At 37.2% G+C, this 20,654-nt stretch overlaps 1 long non-coding RNA gene across 5 annotated transcripts in view; it reads right to left on the bottom strand.

The window, feature by feature from the left end:
• Positions 1 to 5,143: 5,143 nt before the first annotated feature.
• LOC121830330 (uncharacterized) overlaps positions 5,144 to 20,654 on the bottom strand; it is a 41,237-nt gene continuing 25,726 nt past the window's right edge. For 4 of the 5 annotated variants that reach the window (XR_013052355.1, XR_013052357.1, XR_013052356.1 and 1 more), the window contains 2 exons: positions 13,938 to 14,098; positions 5,144 to 6,733 (listed from right to left, as the gene is read on the bottom strand). This is a non-coding gene — a long non-coding RNA (uncharacterized LOC121830330). The remainder of the gene's footprint in view (positions 6,734 to 13,937; positions 14,099 to 20,654) is intronic. The other variant, XR_013052358.1, reaches the window with a different exon arrangement.

Here is a 20,654-nt window from a genome sequence, read left to right as displayed (position 1 = left end):
GAGGAGTATATGGAAGAGTTTGTAGGGAAGAGAGGGAAGGGGAAAGCAGTGTAATTATACATAATCTTAAAAAATAATAATTTTAAAAGAAAGAATGGAAATAATTTCCTATAAAACACTCTTATTATTAAACACAATACAGTTAGAGATAAAATAATAAGAAAAAATGAAGAAGAGTGGGATTTTCCAAAGATATTTTAGTTGAAAGTATACATGTTCTCAGTATTTTATATATAATATAAAACATATATGTACATAGACATATCTTTAATCCACAGTTCTCAGCAGCCCTTTAAATATTTGAATAAAATTATAAGAACAGAATCTGAAATACCATCATCACTGAATGCCAAAAACCTTGTTTTCTGTTAAAGTGTAAGGCTTAGATTTCATTCAAGACAGACTGAGAACAGAAAGTATTTCCACTATGTTAGCATCACCATGGATACCAGTGTTTTATGTAACTCCTTATGGTGTTCTTTCTACCACTAACTTTGCTTTAAAGTAGGAACTCTGCCATTTCTCTAGTCCGGTGTCATTTGTCTGAAAACATAGCTGACCACTGCAGTTGTTTTGATTTTTCCATCCCTATAGACCATTCATAGAATATGCCCATAAGACGAAAGAGCCAAAAGTATACAAACTTCCATGCCTAATAAAAAGTAATGAGTTTTTCCTTGAGAAACTTAATATGTGTTTGATGAGCCATAGTAAAAAAAAAATAGGTAGTCATTGCTTGACAGTATAAACCAATTTTAATCTTTCTTAATATGTGACTTTTAGGGGAGCACATGGATCTTAGAAATGCTGTTCTCTCCTATCAGTAAGTAGGTCCAACAATGATGAGATCCTCAAATAACATGTAATAAGTTTTAAGACAGCCTCTACTAAGCAGAAAGAGAGGGGTATATTGAAAATTTGGGAAATTAAGAAAGATTAAAATATTGTAAGTACAAGTATAGTCAAATGGATATGAGTAAAAACGAATTGATATGGCCACACTCAGACATAGTCAAGTACACATAAATCACCAGTCCCTCAGTCGCCACCAAATATCTTCCTCATGAAGTCAAAGACTCTTACCTATTTTGAAGAGATCATTTCCTAGGAATCCAGGAACAATCATGTGTGCATTTTGCCCTCAATTATCTTATGAGTATATTTACATGTAAATTCAAAGAATGTTTTAAAAGGAGAGAGGTGTTGGGAGAAGGGATGGAGAGAGAGAGAGAGAATGAGAGAGAACCCACTTGCTATTATCTCTATATTATATATTTGTAGCTGCATCTGATCCCTAGAGTGTATCTGCAACTTCCAAACCAATATTATAGAAGCTACAGAGACCTTTGCAGAGCGACAGAAAATCTGAGTTATGTGACACTTTCCCAGGTGAGGTCAAATATGGTTGTATGGCCATCTTTTCCCAGCTGTGTGTTGTATACATCTTTTAATGATCTGCTTAGTAGCAGAATCCCTGGTTTGTACTTTTGTTGATTTTGCTCTTTGAAAGAGCCCCAGAACAGTAATGAATAGTCTCTAGCATAACACTGCAATATGCCTTTCAGAGAAAATGTGTTAGATAAGCTTAATTCAGGCATGAATTATGATGATGATGTTCCTCATTAATTTAATTTTAATGAATCAACAAAAAGCTTATCTAGAAAAAGGAAGAGAAATGTGTTTTGTGCTACAAGAATGTACCAACAATTGCTAACATAATGTCTGTAGCATACACCAAAACCATAAAAAAAAAGCTAAATGATTCAGGGTTTTGTCATTAGAAACAAAAACCACAATGAATGTCAAAGGAAATTCTAATAATCTGTTCTACTACTGCTGTCTCACATAGTTTCAAGGGTGATATGATATTAAAAATCCTAAACCTACAAGCAAAGAAAGTTGCTCAAGTCAGGAAGCTGTTGAAAATAACTACTAAGTGTCACATGGGAAAAGCATCATGTAGAAAACATGTTCTAATACTGATGAGACTGGCATTCCTTACAGGTACTTCTGCAAACAAACTTGCATAATATATGTGGCCTTCAAAGCCCTGGCTTTGAATGATTCAAAGACCTTACAGTCATTTGTAAGAGCTATATAGGAAGCACAGCTCAGAATAAGCCTTGGAGAAACAAGTATTGTCAATAATGCAGGCCTGTTTTCTTCAATAAAAGGAAATGAATGATGCCTAGTCACCTGGAATGCCAGAGTGAAAAGTGGTCCATCAACCTAGTGATTCTTTGCTATTCTATTAGGAGTCAAACTCCCCTGAATTCCCCCAGTATTCTGAACATTGTATAGGCCCTAATCTTGCAGTGAACAGAACACATCCCTATGAGATAAGGTCCATGTACTTTGCATCCTTCACCAATAGAATCTATCTTTATTCTTATCACAGATCCTTCCTCTAGGCCCTAGTACTGAGCTCTGTTTATCAGCCAAAAGAAATCATTCTTATTGTAAAGGTCACATGTGGTTGATAGATTGTGCACCCCAATAAACTTATCTGGTGGTCAGAGAATAGAACAGCCACTATATTAAATACAGAAGTTAGGCGGTGGGAGCACATACCTTTAATCCTATCACTCAGGAGGCAGAGTTCTGTTTGGATCTCTGTGAGGTCAAGGCCACACTGGGAACAGAGCTGGGCATGGTGGCACACACCTTTAATCCTAGCACTTGAGATCTCATGTCTTTGCTCAGGAAGGACACACGACTTTAATCCCAGGAAGTGATGGCAGGAAGCAGAAAGGTATGTAAGGCATGAGGACCAGGAACCAGAGGCTTTTAGCAGCAGTTCAACTGAGACCCTAAGGGGTGAGGACTCAGAGGCTTCCATTCTGAGGATTCATGGAAACAGGATCAACTGAGGAGTTGAGTTGTCAAGGTGAAGTTGGCTGTTTCTCTGATTGTTCAGCTTTCACCAGTATCTGGCCCCAGGTTTTTTGTTTGTTTGTTTGTTTGTTTGTTTGTTTGTTTGTTTTATTAATAAGACCTTTTTGGATTTGAGTTACAATCACAGGTCACAAGTTCTCCTGTGTTTAGATGTGTTAAAAAAAAAAAAGTAAACCCAAAGGTCAGTCCCTGGGGGTCTTGACCCAGTGTCCACAAAGATGGTACTGTCCTGAGTCTCATTCTTCACCTCTTGTGTGGATCCTTACCCCACAGGCTGTGAGGGTTGTGGGGGGTCCCCGACAGAGCTATGTATTAACGTGATATCATTAAACACAGCACAGAAAACAAGACAATATACCAATCAGCTGAGGAAAACTGTTGACATTAAACATACAGGAACCAAATCATGTTTCCCCTTGAAGCAATTGCTTCTTATTTGCTGATCCTGTGTTTATGACAACACAGAAGGTAGGTACCAGAATAACACAAGAATCGACTGCTCTCAATCACAGAATTTAATCCCTAACTACATAAACAATGGTGCAATGGAAGCTTGGGAGTAGTCTTACTGGATTTTAAAAGAAAGATCACAGGCAAGGCAAGCTGTTGCCTCAGTGGCAGCCAGAAAAGATGAAGAAAAGGGCAATGATATTTGAGTTAAGCTGGCATGAAGGTCAGCCATATGGTAGATAAATAGCTACAAGGTGGGAAGAAGAAGTTAAAAAAAAAGACTAATGAAGCCTAAAGTATAAGTAGGCTAGCCAATATTTAAAAGAAAAAGAAAAGAACAAAAAGGAAAAATTTATGGATTTCTAAGAAGGTGGGCAGACCCAACAAAATCTTATGGCAGTTTGTAGGGACTTAGCTAAAGGGAAAGAATTTTGGGAAGAAACATATTATTTTATTAAAGGAATAATTATTCCTCCTACCTCATTAGCATAGCTTAAGTTGAACCAGTCCTGCATCCTGCTGTCCTGAAGAGTGGTACCTTGAACGGTTATTAACCTTCTCAATTGGAATGTTATATCTCCACCCAGGCTGGAGGTGTCACTCTTTTGACCAGAAGGACATAGTTTTCCCTTACAATTGCTTCAAGGGGAAACATGATTTGGTTCCTGTATGTTTAGTGTCAACGTTTCCCTTACCGACAATCCTGATCCCAATCCTTACACTGCCTGCCAATCTTATTTTTATTTCCTATCCTCATCATCCCAAGCTCTGAAAAAAAAAGACTTCTTCCTGCTAGGTGAGTTAAACAGACCTGGCAATTGCCTTACAACTCCAGTGGATTTATCTAGGAGACCTCAAAAATTCATCAGTGGATACATTAGTATAACAACCATGTACAGGCCGAAAAGGAGGTCTGTGACTGGTGCCTCAATAGAGATGTGAGGGAGAAGCAAAGGCAAAGTTGTTAGCATTACAGGTAATATCTACAAGTAATAGCTAGACAAGCAAAAGGTAGAGAAGATATTTTTAAATGTTAGAATCTCCTGATGGGCCCATAACGGCATTCATCCATCATGCTTCTCCACATTATTTTTCTTTTAGCCTCTGAGACTGAACTATAGAGTGATGAATCCAGGAACTGATTTCAGGCATTTTATAGCTGCTGGAATGGCTAGAGTTACAATGTGAGATCTGTCCCAGATGACTCTAAAGGAGAAAGAGAAGAAATTTAACTATCATTTGATTTGTAGATTAAAACAATAATGTACTTTTTTCTCTTGGCCAAAGGTAGGCAATGTAGTAAACTAAGGTCATGATGTCCTATATATGGGGAACATTTCCCTTATCAAGAAGAAAGTCATTAGTGAGAAATAGTTCTATAAAGAATATATATTTAAGCCTACTGCCTGGAAAGCACCATCCCTTGAACTATCAAATAAACATACCAATCACTTTAATCTTTGCTTATACTTTCCTGTTGCATATTTAAGACCAGGTAGATAGCAATATTCAACCATTTTTCTTTGTGTGTGTGTATTTCAAGGTCAGTTGAAGACCTAATCCATGAGATCCAGCTATCTTAGGACAAATTTTATCAAATACAAATCCTTTGCTAAAACTATATTCATTTTTACATCCTTATAATATTTCCTTTTGCTTCATGATTATCTTTCATTTTATTTTTTTCTTAATACAATGATAAATAGTAACAATAATAAATAAATTTAACATTTTATTAAAAGAAAGTTAAATATAAACTACATACATAGCATAATATAATAAATGAAAACTACCTGTGTACATATTATTAAACTATGAGGCTTTTTAAGTTACAGGATACCATAACCCATAGAAAACACAAACCAATCAAAAGTATATTTCTGTTCTGTACCATATATGAAGGACCTATCATAGCCATGCTTCTAGTTTTGAATGAGTACAAATAGCAGATAAAGATACAAAGGCACAGATTCAGAACAGAACATCATCAAACTGATGTTTAGAGCATCCAACAGAAATTAACTGAAGAATCCTTGTTAAAGCCATCATATTATAGTTGGTTGCCCCAACGGGTTCTCGACCACCCTAAGGAGGGAATGTAGGGACAGGAGATACAAAGGAAAACACACCAAGTCTAGATTCTGATCAAGGTGCCACTTTATTTCCTTCCACAAGGATTTATATAGTTTCTGCAGGGTGCGGGGAGCAAGAAGCTGTCATCTGCATAAGGTAGGGCAAGCTAACAGGATGTTTGTATAGGATGTTTACAGGGTGAGAGGGTCAAGGGCTCTGACTCAATGTCCTATTGCTAGGCAACCTGACTGTAAGCTGATCTAGTTGCCTGTCTTATGAGAGGGGGTCAGTATTTTTCCACTAACTAGAGATTCTGTCCTTGTCCCTGACAGTTGGTGGTTGAAGTTTTTAGACTAACATTCTTTTCTATCCTCTCCATGGATGAATATCCCATTAGCTGTTTCTGCTACAGACATCTTAATGTCCATTTCTAATTTTCCCGTAGCAGCCTTCAAGGGCAGTGTCTTCAGTCCTGAGCTGTTTTGTTGGTCTCCTTTTTCTCTGTCACAGATGCGGGATGGCAGCTTGACTCAGAGCAGGTGGCTGTATAGAAAACCTTGAGACTAACATGGCTGGGTATGGCATGAGACGGCCGAGTCCCAGCTCGAGTGTCAGCGTCTTCGTGAACTTAAACGGCACATGATAGTTTACTGATATAATGTATTCACAGAAGCATTTACCCCTCTGTAAAGATGAAGATAGCAAATGTCACTTTTTAAATCATCAGAAAAGAGAGAATAAATCTACCAAGCGGTTTACACTAGACAGACTTACTGTTGAGTCCCTGACCAGATGCAAAATGCCTGTCCTGTAATCTGTACATCAAATATTGTTATTGAGATTTGTCCAGATGAGTCTTGTCGTCTGCTGGGTTACACATCAGGAATGGGACTGACAAGAGACAGAACGATTTTTTTTTCCTTTACAGGGTCATCCTCTGATGGCTTTAAACTTTTTAGGGTATGGATACACAGAAACCAGAACTCATGTTCAAGGGGTATCAAGCTGACAAATGTACCTACATTTACCTCTATCTACCTTGAGCTACTAGCAGGATATACTTGGGATGAGAGTCTGTACCCACAGTTAGTTACCATGTATCTGTCATGGAGGCAGACAGCTTGAAAAACTTAATGAGGGAGAGCCTTCCCTCCTACAAAAAAAAAAAAATACAATAGTATGGTTGACATTTCGCATTAGAGGTCAATTTCTTGTTTTATTCGCTAGCTCAAATTTAAGCCAGGTGTGTGTCCATATAACCATCAGCACTTTCTTTTGGAGTTCTGGATAAAACTGATACAGTCCATGGGTGCATCTGTAAGACAAAAGGAACACATATTATAATGACTTCTGTATCTTCCTTGTCTTCCCCTCCAGGATGTTCTCTGTGGATTTGCTTGTCCCTCCTTTCTCTCCTGTAAGTGACCACAAGGAAAAGAGATAACTGTTTATATGACTCTATATGACTCCAATTTCCAGTGACCTTGATGAATCCTTTTGAATTTTGTTTGGTTAATCTTATCTTGCCTGTGCAGGACTCACCATCCAAAACAAATCTTTGGAGTAAATATTAACTCTCATGCATTAGGGAAGTTAGCCAATTTTTAGTGATTACAGGAGTCTAGGAAGATCTCTGATTCCTTTGGTTTGAACCTCTAATGTATGTTTAATATTCACTCTGACCCTTTACCTCAAATTCCTAATCTGCTAGTCCACATTATATTTCTCAATCAAGAGAGCACAGAAACATGATAGTCCTCAGGACAAATTCCCCACTTAAAGAGAGCTACCGGTCAGGATGCCTGGATTAGGAGGGCTTCTTTGTAATTTACTTCATATAACTTGGATTTATGGCCCCATAGTCTAGAGCATCAGTTCTCAACCTTTGGGTTGCAACCCCTTTGGGGGGCTCACATATCAGACATCCTGAATATCAGGATATTTACATTACAATTCTTAACAGTAGCAAAATTAAAGTTACATAGCAGCAGCAAAATGATTTTATGGTTGGGGGTCACCACAACATGAGGAACTGTATTAAAGGGTCACAGTGTTAGAAAGGTTGAGAACCACTGATCTAGAGAATACCAAACCCCCAAAAAATGTCTAAAAAAACACTTGAAAAGAAATAGTATCCAAATGCTCTTTTTTCTTAGCCTGCCTTTAATAGCAACTGGAAAGTGAAAGCAAAAACATGGGTATCCAGACCATAATGTGGCAGAAATAAAAGCAGAGAACAAGTGCGGCACAAAGGGATCTCAAGTGCGGAAAGAATGTTCTTTCTCGGTTCAGGGTGCAAGGCAGAAAGAGTTGGCATTGAGACCCTGCAGAATAGTGTCTCCACCCCTGCTATAGGCTGTCCCAGCTTCCTGCTGACAGCAACTTATTTATCACTTGGCAATCTATCATTTGGGTCTCAACTGGATCTGTGCTTTCCCAGACTCAGCCCTGGGCTGCTGAAAATTTACAAGAGCTTCATAAGTCTTGCAATCTCAAAGCATAAGTTCTTCTTGGTGATTAGCCAATGTTGTAGGCACATATCTGAGGCCATCTTCAAGTTCCCTTTAAAATCCAGCAGATACATCATCTGAAAAATAATGTGCCACAATCCAAGGAACCCACTATGGAGTCTGGTATTACTTTAGTCTGATATAAGAAATCCACTGAGCTTATCACATGGTTATAGGGCCCATGTTGGATTCCAGACTGGGAGGCCTAGTCATGTGATTCCATTTGGCACCCAGAGAGGTGAAAACCTAAAAATATATATTAGGAGTAGAGAATTAAGATGTATGACTGAATGCCTATGGCACAGAAAATTCTAGGCATATGGTGATTGCCTAAGAGCTCAGCTACTCTGGGAAATTAATTGCTAGCCAAAATGGTGGCCAAGTTACATATTTGCTTTCTGCCTAATGAGCTCAGCTCCATGATGAAAAGACGCCTCCAGAGTATCTTGCGTGCATCTCACAGATTAAATGTGGACAGTCACCCCTTTTTTCTTAAAAGAAAAAGAAAATTGACATCATGTTGGGTCAACATGAAGAACAAAGAAAGAAGTGAGCAAAAGAGCAAAGCAGAGTAACAGAGGAGGAAGGAAGGCATCCTTGTGTCTTACTACCAATTGCATTTGGGGTTGTGAGCCTAGTTTTTAATGGCTGAGTTATGTCTCCAGCCCTCATAACTGGGAACACCAAATAGTGATCTCTCTTCATCTCCTATGTTCAGTTAATTTTTGAAAAGGACGCCATAAAAGAAGCAGGAGGAATGGGGAAGTGTGCCCGATGTCTGCAGGTGGTATTGTTGCTTTGTAAGCACATGAAGAAACTGGGAAGAAGAAAGTAACCTTGACATCATTTTGTCCCATTCAAGCATGGCATGAGATCATACAGACCCTCTGTCCTGAAGAGAATTGAACTTTCTTGAAAAGCAATTGTTGAACATCACTAATCCTGATTGAAAACCTTATCAGCATTATATTGCACTTTCATCCAGTTAGGAAAGCAACTGCCTAGCGGCACGTGAACTAAAGCAGTGCTGGTGCCCACTGTCTGTGGCCAGGGAGCTAAGGCATCAAACCCATCTGTTAGTTTCACTCCCTTCCTTCAAACTTATCTGAAGTTTCCCTAGCTCTCGGAGGGTAATTTGATGGTGAGGGAAAGAGGGAAGAAACAATGTGAACTTAAACTTAGCAACATGTACAACCCACCACATGGTCATCAGTCAACCATCAACATATGGGAAAACAACCCAAGAAAGAGAAACATTATGTGTTCTCTATATCCAGCCATTTTCCCCAAGAAAGGAAGCTTGGGAAAAATGGAGAATGAGAGGTCATTTTCCTTCTCTGAGGAAAGGAGTGTATAGACTCTAGGAAAGACAGACCATTAGTTAAAGGAATTTACCTAAGGTCCTGGAGTATGGTCACCTGTTTTATCCTCAGAGGAGTTTCTGTAATATCTCTATTCAGCACACCAAATATGTTATCAGAACATTTGGGATGTCCCAGGGGAGTTGCCATATGATAAAGAGGAATCAAGGTCTCCCTCTTAGGGATCTTATGCTCAATTTATAAAATAATTTTAAAATGGACTCAAACAGAAGTACAATGAGAATATTATTAGAGTTTAAAAGAAAACTTTCAGGGTAGGCAAGCTGCTGATCTCTGTAGCCTCTCAGAGGAAGAAGATGCAGGAAAGGAAGAGAGGAAGCCATGCCATTTGTTTTAACCCTGTATTGAGGTCAACCTCACAGCAGACACGTAGCCATATGGAGTTCCAGTCTTCCATGTTCTTCCTGCAAACCAAGTCAAAGGCAATGACCGAATCCCAGGAAATTCTATTTTCTCAATCAATTATTTTCTTGTGGTGGTGACATAGTACATGACAGAATCAACTTTTCTGAAGAGAGGTTCACTGGGATTCACAGCATCAGAGGTAACTAATGCTCCATCATCACTGGGATTCACAGCATCAGAGGTAACAGACAAAAAGATCATTTTAAGCCAGATGCTTCCATTCCCATTTCCAATAAAAAATACAGTTCAATATGTGGAGTGAGTAGAAAATTTCTTAATAAATAAAATAAACAAATAAATAAATAAAAAATGTCCTCAGAGTCTAAAACTAACACAATTCCAGATTTATTTACTGAAACCTCCTATATAATCAAAAGTAAGTTATGTGTTTCCAACATATAATGGCACAGAACAAACATTCCACTTCAAAGTGAAAACACATGGATATAACAAACAAACAAAAAATTAAAACTAAGCAAAACCAAGACCCAGCAGGTTTAAAGCACACTAGCACCTCTATATCTGTCATCTGGAGTTCACAATGCAATCCTCTGAGATCCAAAGGTTGTGGGCAGACCTCCTTGAGCTCTGCCACCTGATGCACACAGCACTTCTTTAGAAGTAATCTTAGGCAAGCTCCACCCAGCAGCTGCAGCTTTCCTTCAAACATTTTTCACTGCCTTGGCATCTCTGATACTTGGGTGTCCCCATTGCAACAGATGTTTCACCTTTGCAACTTTACAAAATGACCCCTCAGGACCTTTCCATGTGGACTCTGACACTTCCTGACTCAGTTTCTCTCTGTGGCCACCTCAGTCTTGTATCTTCCATGACTGAAACAAATCCTACCTAGATATTTACAACATTGTCATGTTCCACTGCCACCTGAAAATGTAGCTCAGCTCCCTTGAACCACAGCGGCATTGCCTCTGTGTGCTGACCCAGAAGAAATTCTTTCCTATTGGCCCAGTGATGTGCAGATGTCTGTACCATGGTCTGACCCCTCTATCAATTACAGCTGCTTCTTCAGTTCAAGCCTGTGAACTATCCTGCCTAGAAATCTCCTGTGCTTTAAATTCAGCTTTACTCAAGTTCTAAGGATGGGCAGAATGCAGCCTGGTTCTTGACCAAAATATCATTGGAATAGCATCCATTCCAGTTCATGATGGAGTCCTTGTCCTCCTATGAAAACACGCAAGCTAGGCTTCCACTACGTTTGTCTCAGTATTCTTGTCTTCCAACTTCTCCAAGGATGTCTCATTATGTTCTCCCCACAGCAGTCAACAGCTTTACTAGCCCAAAGTTCCAAACGGTTCTACTTTAGGTTTTGTTTTGTTTTGCTGTTTCTGTGATAAAATACTACTTAATAAGAAGACTTCAGAGAATACAGGAATACTATTGCAAATACCCCCAACAAAAGCAACTACAAGGAGAAACGGTTTATTCAGCTATGAATTCCAGGTCATAATCCATTATTGTTCAGAGGTAAAGATGGGGGATTGAAGCAGCCACTGATATCCTGAGTCAAGAACACAAAGAGAATTAAAGCATCCATTTAACACTCCGATCACTTTATCTTCTTTTATGCAGCCCAGGACTGTCCTGGTTTGCTTTTTATTGCTCTAATAAATGCCATGACCAAAAGCAACTATTTCATCTTACAGTTTACAATCATCATAAGGAAAAGGATAGATAAATTTAAAAAAAAAAAGTTATAACTAATATAAGAAAAACTATATACAATAAGTATAATAACCATATATACAAGCAACAAATACATCAAAAATGTCTAGTCCATTTGCATTTGACAAAGTCAGAGAAAATATTCCATTATCTATCCTATTTTGGTAAGTCCAAAATGTATCTGATTCACTTTCTATCCTAACTTACATTACTAACAGAGAACTATCTTATAATGTCTTTCAAATTTATACATTTTACACCTCTTCAGTGAGTTTCTTTTCTGAAATTATTAACAAGGAAAACTATAACTGTAACTATCTAATCTTCAACTCCCTCAGAGACCCAAGAAGGAAATAATATGTCTTTCTTCCTTTCTTTCTGTCAACCCTTACACAATCTGGAGTGATCTTGGAGAGAGATGGGTTCATTATCTCACAAGGATATAATATTACCTAAGTAAACAGGAAGAGCATTGTAAGCAACTTCCAAAACTCTTGCTTGATAACTGTTTTGTTATGTAATTTTACTATGTTAAAGATAAGCCCTTCCTTTTTGATTAGACAGAAAAGGGGAGGTGCTGTGGGATGTTCTGTATGCTGTGAATGTGTTTCTGTGATTGGTTGATAAATAAAAAGCTGATTGGCCAGTAGCCAGGCAGGAACTATAGGCTGGATAAACAGACAAAGAGAATTTTGGAAAGTGGAAGGCTGAGAGAGTAAACGCCAGCCCACTATCCAGGGATCAGCACGTAACAACACACAGGTAAAGCCATGGGACATGTGGCAACATATAGATGAACAGAAACGGGCTGAGTTTCAGTGTAAGAGCTAGTCAGTGGTAAGCCTGAGCTAATGGCTGAGCAGTTTTAAGTAATATAAGCTTCTGAGTGTTTACTTGATTTGTCCCAACCATGGGCCAGGCAGGACACAGAAAAACTTCAGTTATAAAAGACAAAGAGAAGGAAAGAGAGAGAGAGAGAGAGAGAAAGAAAGAAAGAAAGAAAGAAAGAAAGAAAGAAAGAAAGAAAGAAAGAAAGAAAGAAAGAAAGAAAGAAAGAAAGGAGAGAAAGAAAGAAAGAAAGAAAGAAAGAAAGAAAGAAAGAAAGAAAGAAAGAAAGAAAGAAAGAAAGAAAGAAAGAAAGAAAGAGAGTAGGGAGGGAAGAAGAGAAGAGAAAAGGAGAGAGAGAGAGGAGAGGCGAAGCAAAGAAAAGAGAAAAAGGACTCAGACTCCCGGAATGGTGCTGCTCACTTTTAAACTGGATATCCTCATATCAGTTAATATGATAAATACCACAAATAAGTCCACATCCCAACTTGCTCTGATCAGCATCTCTTTAAACCTCTCTTACTGTGTAATCCTAGATTTCATTAAGTTGGCAATTAAAAATAACCATTCATCACAGAAAATAATCTTGCTACTTTAAAGTCTGCTTTAATACAGCCTTAATTCTAGATACAGCTTTAATTTCCCTTGACCCAAACCTAATATATCGACAGTCTTTGTGTAGTAGGAAATAGAGTCATTGGGGAATCATTATTCTGTCTAAAATGGTAATAGTTAATATTCAAATTTCATTTTTTTATTTCAGGATAGCCAAAGCAAAGAAAACTTATAAATGACCACCTTGCTAAATCCTATCATTAATGCACAGTTTCTACAATGTAGAAAAAGGTTTTGTTAACAGTATTTGTGAAAACATTTTATCAACAAAGTCTTTAATATAAGACAGTGAATATTATAATGAACCATGGCATCACATCACAGTTCATCTCTTTTACAAAGGGAAACTAATTATGTTTCATATGTCTTTCATTGGCAGTAGAACTTGCAAAGGCATATCATTAGGCATTATTTTGAAGAGTCTTCTCATTTGAAAAATGTTCTTCATGCTGAGTATTTGCCTTATTCCAAAAAAACTTCTTTAAATTAATTAGAACTCTGGTGACAGGCAATCAGTGAAGAAGCTCATTAGCAAATAAAAGGATCTCAACCACAGAAAATTTAAGTAAACCCACTATTTTTTATATATCATGTATTTATCTTTTAGTTTTATTACTTTATTCCCTTTTTAATTTTAAACATTCTTAATAGAATTACATTTCTTTCCCCAATCCCTTTCTTCCCCCATCCATTCCAATGACCCCCTACTCTCAAGTTGATAACCTCTTTTTCTTTATTGTTACATATATGGATGTGTGTATATAAACATATTATGTATGTATGATTATGTATGCACAAATATATAAATACAACTCACTGCACCTGTTTTTCTTATTTGTATGCATGTGATTTCAGTGTTCACTCCCTTGATTTGGATCACCATTAAGGGGGCTCATCCTTGGAAGAAGCTGGTTTTCCCTCTCCCAGCAGTCATTAGTTCCCTGTGGTTCTTCTAAAACTGGGACCCTGGACAATTTTTCCCTGTTTGCCATTGCTCTGATCTTATTTATGCAGTCATGTCTTGGAGAGACTGTGTCACAGCAGACTTTCTGGTACTCTGGCTTTTACAATATTTTCACTCCCTCTTCTGTGATGTTACCTGCTCCATAAATGCAGGAGCTCTGCTACAGATGCAGTTATTGGTTCTGGGCTCCCTTCGATCTGTTGATCTCTGAATTATGTCCAGTTGTGGTTTTCTATGATGGCTTCCATTTGCTGTACAGAGATGCTTCTTTAATGAGGGGTGGCAGCTACATTTATCTGTGGGTATAACAAAAAAGAATCAGAATGTAGTTAAGGAATCATGCAGGTCTACCAAAGTAGCAGTAATATAAATTCTTTTCTAAGATCCATAACCTCATTATCTCCAGGAAGTTGGCTAGGTTTTATTACTAGGCTTGGTTTTACCTCCAGTTGAGAGGGCCTTAAGTGCAATTAGACAGCTATTGGTTATCACCAACATGTGAGTTGCAAATACCTTGGAATGATGGCATTGTTGTGATTCATAGGCATTTGTTGCTTCCCTCCCTTGTAAGTTTGCATAGTTTTTTCTGTACCACGGAAGCTAGACCACAGACAGGAGACTTTCAGGTTAACTCCACCTCAAATTATCCAAGTCCTATGGCCTAGATGTTCAATGTCTTCAACAATAAAGGCTTTAACTTCAACTCCGAGAAGCAACCAAGGACTGCACCACTAGCCTATATTATTTAGAGAGTCAATCATTTGGACCACTATGACCAACCATTTGAGAGGAGGTACTGAGGCTTTTGTTAGTCTATGATTCTTGTGGGGATCATTGTAATTCCAAGTGGCATAACTTAGATATACACATATATCTCTATATAGATACAGAGATATATGTATTATGTATTAATATGAGATAAATGTATCAAATAACATTGGTACTCTTCTTCATCCCTCCTTCCCCTTCTGTATTGACTACTCTTTACCCTCCCCAGTTGATGCCTCCTCCTTGTTTTTCCATTTCCCACTTCATATCCTGCTATTCGTCTCTCAAGGTCCCCCCACATCTCCCCATCCTACAGTTGCTGTATTCTTTTGTGGTTTCTGTGGTTACTCCATGTTGTATACACACATCTTAGGACTTAGAGCTATGAACCAAAGAAGAGAGCTAACACATGGTGTTTGTCTTTCTGAGTTTGGCTTACCTCACACAATATAATCATTTAGGTCCCTCCATTTACTTGAAAAGGTCCTGATTTTGTTTGTCTTTACAGCTGACTAGTATTCCACTGAGTATATGTACCACATTTTCAATATCAATTTGCTGATTGAAGCATATTTAGGTTGTTTCCATTTCTAACTGTTGTGAACAGAGTAGCAATGACCATGGCTGAGCAAATATCTGTGGAGTAGGGTATCTAGTCCGCTGCACATATGCCCAAGAGTCATGTAGCTGGATCATATGGAAGATTAAATTTAGTTTTTGAGGATCTTCACTGATTCTTGAAATGCCTCTTCCTATTCTAAACAAGTGGCAAACTCATTTTAGTGTAGCTTAATCATAGAATACAATTATATATGTTTATATACATATATATTTGTGTATGTATATATATAAATATATATATATACACAAAATGGAAGTGGATGCAAATTTTATTTATAAAATACTATAATGCAGGACTTCATAAAATGTTTCATTTTTGTCCAGTTAATGATCTAATGTGTTGTATGGAATAAAATTCTCTTAAAATATTAAGGTTTATTTCCTTTATGTATACTGAGTTTTGGGTCCTCTAAAGAATAAGGTAATGATGACAAATTAAAAAAGATAAATTAGTATAGGTAACTGGTTGTTATCTATAAAAAGACTTTACGGAATATAAGAATACCATCAAAAGATACAAAAGATTCTTTGTATGTATTTGGATGGATAAAATTATATTTTTATCCTTAAAAGGTTTTTCTTTTTAAGGTTTATTTGTATTCCTTCCTTTTAATTTATCCAATTTGTTCTCTGACAATTTTACACACATATAATCTACATCCTAACCATTTTCAACATCCACTCAACCTTATTTCCTTATTAACCCTATCTACTGCCATTCTTCTCTACAAATCTCTTCCATACATTCATGTCTATTGTTTTGTTTTTAAGCCCAATGAGTTTAACTATGGCCATCTGTGTGGCAATGGGTTTGTACTTATCTATTGAAGCCATGTGGGTTTAGACATGAGTACACAACTAAAAACAATTGTGCCTCCTCTCCCAGAATCTAACAATACTCTAAAGGTGATCAACAAGTGATAGCATCCCATGGTATATGAATAAATGAATGTTGGCAGGATCTGTCTTATGTGGCCCTACTGAAGGTAATTGTAGATGTTATTAGTTCACCATAGTTATGTCCAGTCTAGACTAAGGCATGACATAGCATTTTACCTATCTTCTGGCTCATGAATACTTTCTGCCCCATATTCTTCAATGCTCCCTGTGCCTTAGAGGAGATTTTAAAAATATATTATTTAAAGCTGAGCCCCCAACCTTCACTTGTTCACAGAACCTCACGCAGCACTCAGTCTTTGCATTCACTAACATTCACATCCAGCTTTACCACCAGATATGACACTTCTGACCTCCACAGCCACCTGCATTCACTGTGAGTACCCATAAACACACACACACACACACACACACACACACACACACACACACACACACACTTTTAAATATATCTTGAAAGTGTGTTAACAGGAAAAGATATACTTTACTAAAATTAATCAGAGATCAAGAAGAGGAAGAGAAAAAGATAGAAGCAGGAGGAAACAATGATAACTGCTATGGAATAATCCTCTTGTACATTATAAAGATTTGTAACTCTAATTGGTTTAATAAAACACTGATTGGCCAGTAGCCAAGCAGGAAGTATAGGTGGGGCAACCAGACTAGGAGCATGCTGGGAAGAGGAAGAGCAGAGTCAGGAGTCTCCAGCCAGATAAAGCAAAATGAGAATGCTTCACTGAGAAAAGATACCAAACCATGTGTCTAAGCCTAGATAAGAATTATGGGTTAATTTAAGTGTAAGAGCTAGTTAGTCATAAGCCTGAGCTACCAGCCGAGCATTTATAAGTAATATCAAGCCTCCAAGTAAGTCAATTATTTGGAAAGCAGATGCTGGTTATTTGAGAACAGGCAGGAAGGAAAGAAACTTCTGCCTACAGTTAACCATATTAGTTGGAAAGACTTAAATAGATCAATGTCTTTCCAAAGGTACAACAAAAAGATCAGGCAAAGTTACCAAGGTTAGAACTTTTCTGATGAGAGGGATCTATCAGTTCAGCAAGAAGACAAAACAATGTATATGTATATGCATAACACAATAATGCCAAAGTGTAAAAAGTACAAATTAATGGAGTTCAAGGACAAATGGGTAAATGTTTAGAGCTGGAGGGTTTGGTTTCCCTCTATTAGAAATAGGTTAAGCTAGAAAACAATAAAGTACCTAAGGGTGTAGGTGAACCAAGCAAACATGACCATCGATCAATTCAACACAAAAGCATGATTTGTACATGAATCGCTGAACACATGTAATAAACAATCTTCCCAAATTCACATGCATAATTCATGAACACAGACCACGTGTGGACACTGAAAGCACTCAATAAATTTTAAAATCAGACATCCTATATTGCCTGCTCATAGAACACAATGTAGATAAAGAAGAAATAAGTAACAGAAAATCACTGAATAGCCCTCAAATTATTGCTGATTAAGCAGCTATCCTGTTAAGTTTGATGCTAACTCAACATAAACTAGAATCATTTGGGAAAGGGGATTCTCAGTTGAAAAAAATGCCTCCAAGATTAGCCTGTGGATGAGCTTCTTGTGCACTTTCTTGATTGGTGATTAATGGGGGATGTGGCCAACTCATTATAGGCAGTGCCCTCCCAGAGAGACTCATGGTCCTGAATGCTACAAAAAGATGGGGGTGGCATGAGAATCAAGCCTTTAAGCGGCATGTCTCCCTGGCCTCTGCATCAGTTCCTGCCTCCAGTCCATGCCCTGACTTCCCTTGGTGATAAACACTCTTCTCTCAAAGTTGCCTTTGGTCATGGTGTTTTATCACATTAAAATAGAAAACCTAAGACAGCAGTTAATATATAACAGATACATTAAAGAAGTAGCAAGAAAATTTAGAAATATTTTGAGATAAGTAATATTAATACATTCCACAATATGTAGGGTGCAGAAAAAGTAATGCTCAAAAGAAAAGACAGAATTAAATATATGCATGAGGAAGAAAAACGGAAAATCACTCACCTCATTTTCTCCCTTAGGAAAATGGTAAAAAGACAAATTTAATTTAGATTTACCAGAGCAAAAGGAATTAAAATTACATCAGAAATCAAGACATTAAAAGTAAGACATCAACACAAAAAAAGCAACAAAATCTAAAGCTACATTTAGAAAATATCAGTGATATAGTGAATCTTCTCACTAAGCTATGTAGGGAAACACATGCTTTAGGAATGTCAAAGAAAACATCACAGGATAGTCAAGGAATTTTATGAAAAATCACAGATTTGACAACTATATAAAAATGAAAAATTTTATTTCATCAAGACATACAAGAATCATAACAGTAGAGAAGAGAAACCATGAATGAGGAGAAGGAAAAGTTTCTAACACATACAAAGAAGTTTTAAAATTCAACAATAAGAAAACAAAAAAAAAACCTGTTCTTTAAAAAAAAATAGACAAAAGATTCAAGTAAGTACCTCAGTAAAGAAGATGCCCAGCTTGTATAAAAGTGACTGAAGAGATTTCCAATGCCATATCATTATAATATTACAAATTTGAACCACACCAAGCTACCAGTAAAAAATCTATTAAAATAACCAAAACCATAACATCACCAGCACCATGTGCTGTCTGGGATGTGCAGTAAGGACATCCTCGTTCACTCCTAATGGAAATGAAAAATAGTACAGCTGTTTTGGAAGACAATTTAATTCTTTTTTTAAAATCTATAAATATTCCAGCCATATAACACCTCAATGACGTCCTTGGCGTTTCCTGCAAGAGCACAGTGATTCATCACAGCCTAACTCAAAATGGCCGAAGCTTGGAAACATTGAAGATGTCCTTCAATGCAGATGTCATTAAAAAAAAGAACTTATTAGAGTGTATAATTAACATAAGCTAATGAAAAACAAATTTTAAAAATATGCTTCTCAGTAGATAAATGCATACACACTGTGGTCCATACAGATAGCAGAATATAATCTGGTGCTGAAATGATCTCTAAAGTTGTGATAAGAGATGATGCTAAATGCATATTATTAAATAAAACATTAATCTAGATGAGCTACATACCAGATTCTTCAAATAGTGTAACATTTTTGGAAAAATAAAAGCTGTGGAAACAGTAAAATACTGACAGGTACCAAAATTTAAGAGGAAAAGAGATACAACTAGATAAAAGTAGAGGATTGAGGGAGGGCAATGAAACTACACAGTTTGACACAGTAGGTCAGTGGTTCTCAACCTTCCCAATGCTTTGACCCTTTAATACAGTTCCTCATGTTGTGGAGACCCTTACTCATAAAATTATTTTCATTGCTACTTCTTAACTGTAATTTTGCTACTCTTATGAATAGTAATGTAAATATCTGATATGGTGGTACACACATTTAATCCCAGCACTTGGGAGGCAGAGCCAGGCAGATCTCTGTGAGTTCGAGGCCAGCCTGGGCTACCAAGTAAGTTCCAGGAAAGGCGCAAAGCTACACAGAGAAACCCTGTCTTGAAAAACAAAAACAAACAAACATCTGATGTGCAGAATATCTGATATTGGACCTCAAAGGGGTCAGATCCCACAGGTTGAGACCACTGCAGTAGACTATGAATTTTCCAAAACCACAGAATGTGGAATATCAATACCAAAGCCTGATGCAAATTGAGGGCCTTTGGTCAAAATGGCACTCAAGGTATGTGATAGTGACATGCAAAGCAGATTCAGTTGTGACATTCAAAGCAGACTCAGTAGTTGTGTGACGTCCTTTTTCATAGAGGACAGTTGCCTCCACATGGGGCTGGGTAACACAAAGGAAATCTCTCTATCTCCCATATAAAATACTTTGAGTATAAGAGTGTTATTAGTTTTTTCCTAATACTTTAGAATCTACTAAAAACAGTTCAAAAGAAACGCTTAATCTTCAGTGGAAACAATGTGTCTAGGAATCATCTTTTTTTTCAGATTTAATGCCACAATCATTGAGTTGAATTTTCAGTATATGTGCATTATAATAAAATTTCAGTTAAAAACAGGGTTTGCTTCTGAGTGTTCAAAATAAAAATTTTTCAATTATTTTTGATGTGTAAAATTTTATGAGACTTTTGGAAGTCAAGTAATGTTAAATCAAAAATAGGGGCTCACAGTATCTGAAGTCTGTGCCCTCACCCAAGTGGAAAGTGAAATTTACAAGAAATTGTCTTCAAGCACTAGACTTTCTGAAACATTCTGCAGAGCCATAAAAGGACTGAAATTGGTGTTTTGTTCACTAAATGAATATGAAATGAACAAAACAAATAGATGTCATTGCACATCAGGACTTCATATGCAGAAGGAGTACCTCCTGAATGGTGCAGTATCAGTGGCTAAACACCTGCTTCCATGTGGCCAGAATCATGCACACTGTGATGTAATGGCAAAGGACAGAGGCTCTGAATCTTGGAGGAGAAGGAAGAAACAAAGCATTGAATATGAAGATCATGTAATATTTCAGGATGAGTGAAACTGGAAGCACAGTCAGAATTGATTTAAATGTAATTCATCTTTAGTGTTTA

Source organism: Peromyscus maniculatus, chromosome 6 (assembly GCF_049852395.1).
Source record: "Peromyscus maniculatus bairdii isolate BWxNUB_F1_BW_parent chromosome 6, HU_Pman_BW_mat_3.1, whole genome shotgun sequence".
In the NCBI taxonomy this organism is placed as follows: domain Eukaryota; kingdom Metazoa; phylum Chordata; class Mammalia; order Rodentia; family Cricetidae; genus Peromyscus; species Peromyscus maniculatus.
Note: the sequence above shows the minus strand (reverse complement) of the source record. Positions and strands in the feature narration are given on the sequence as shown.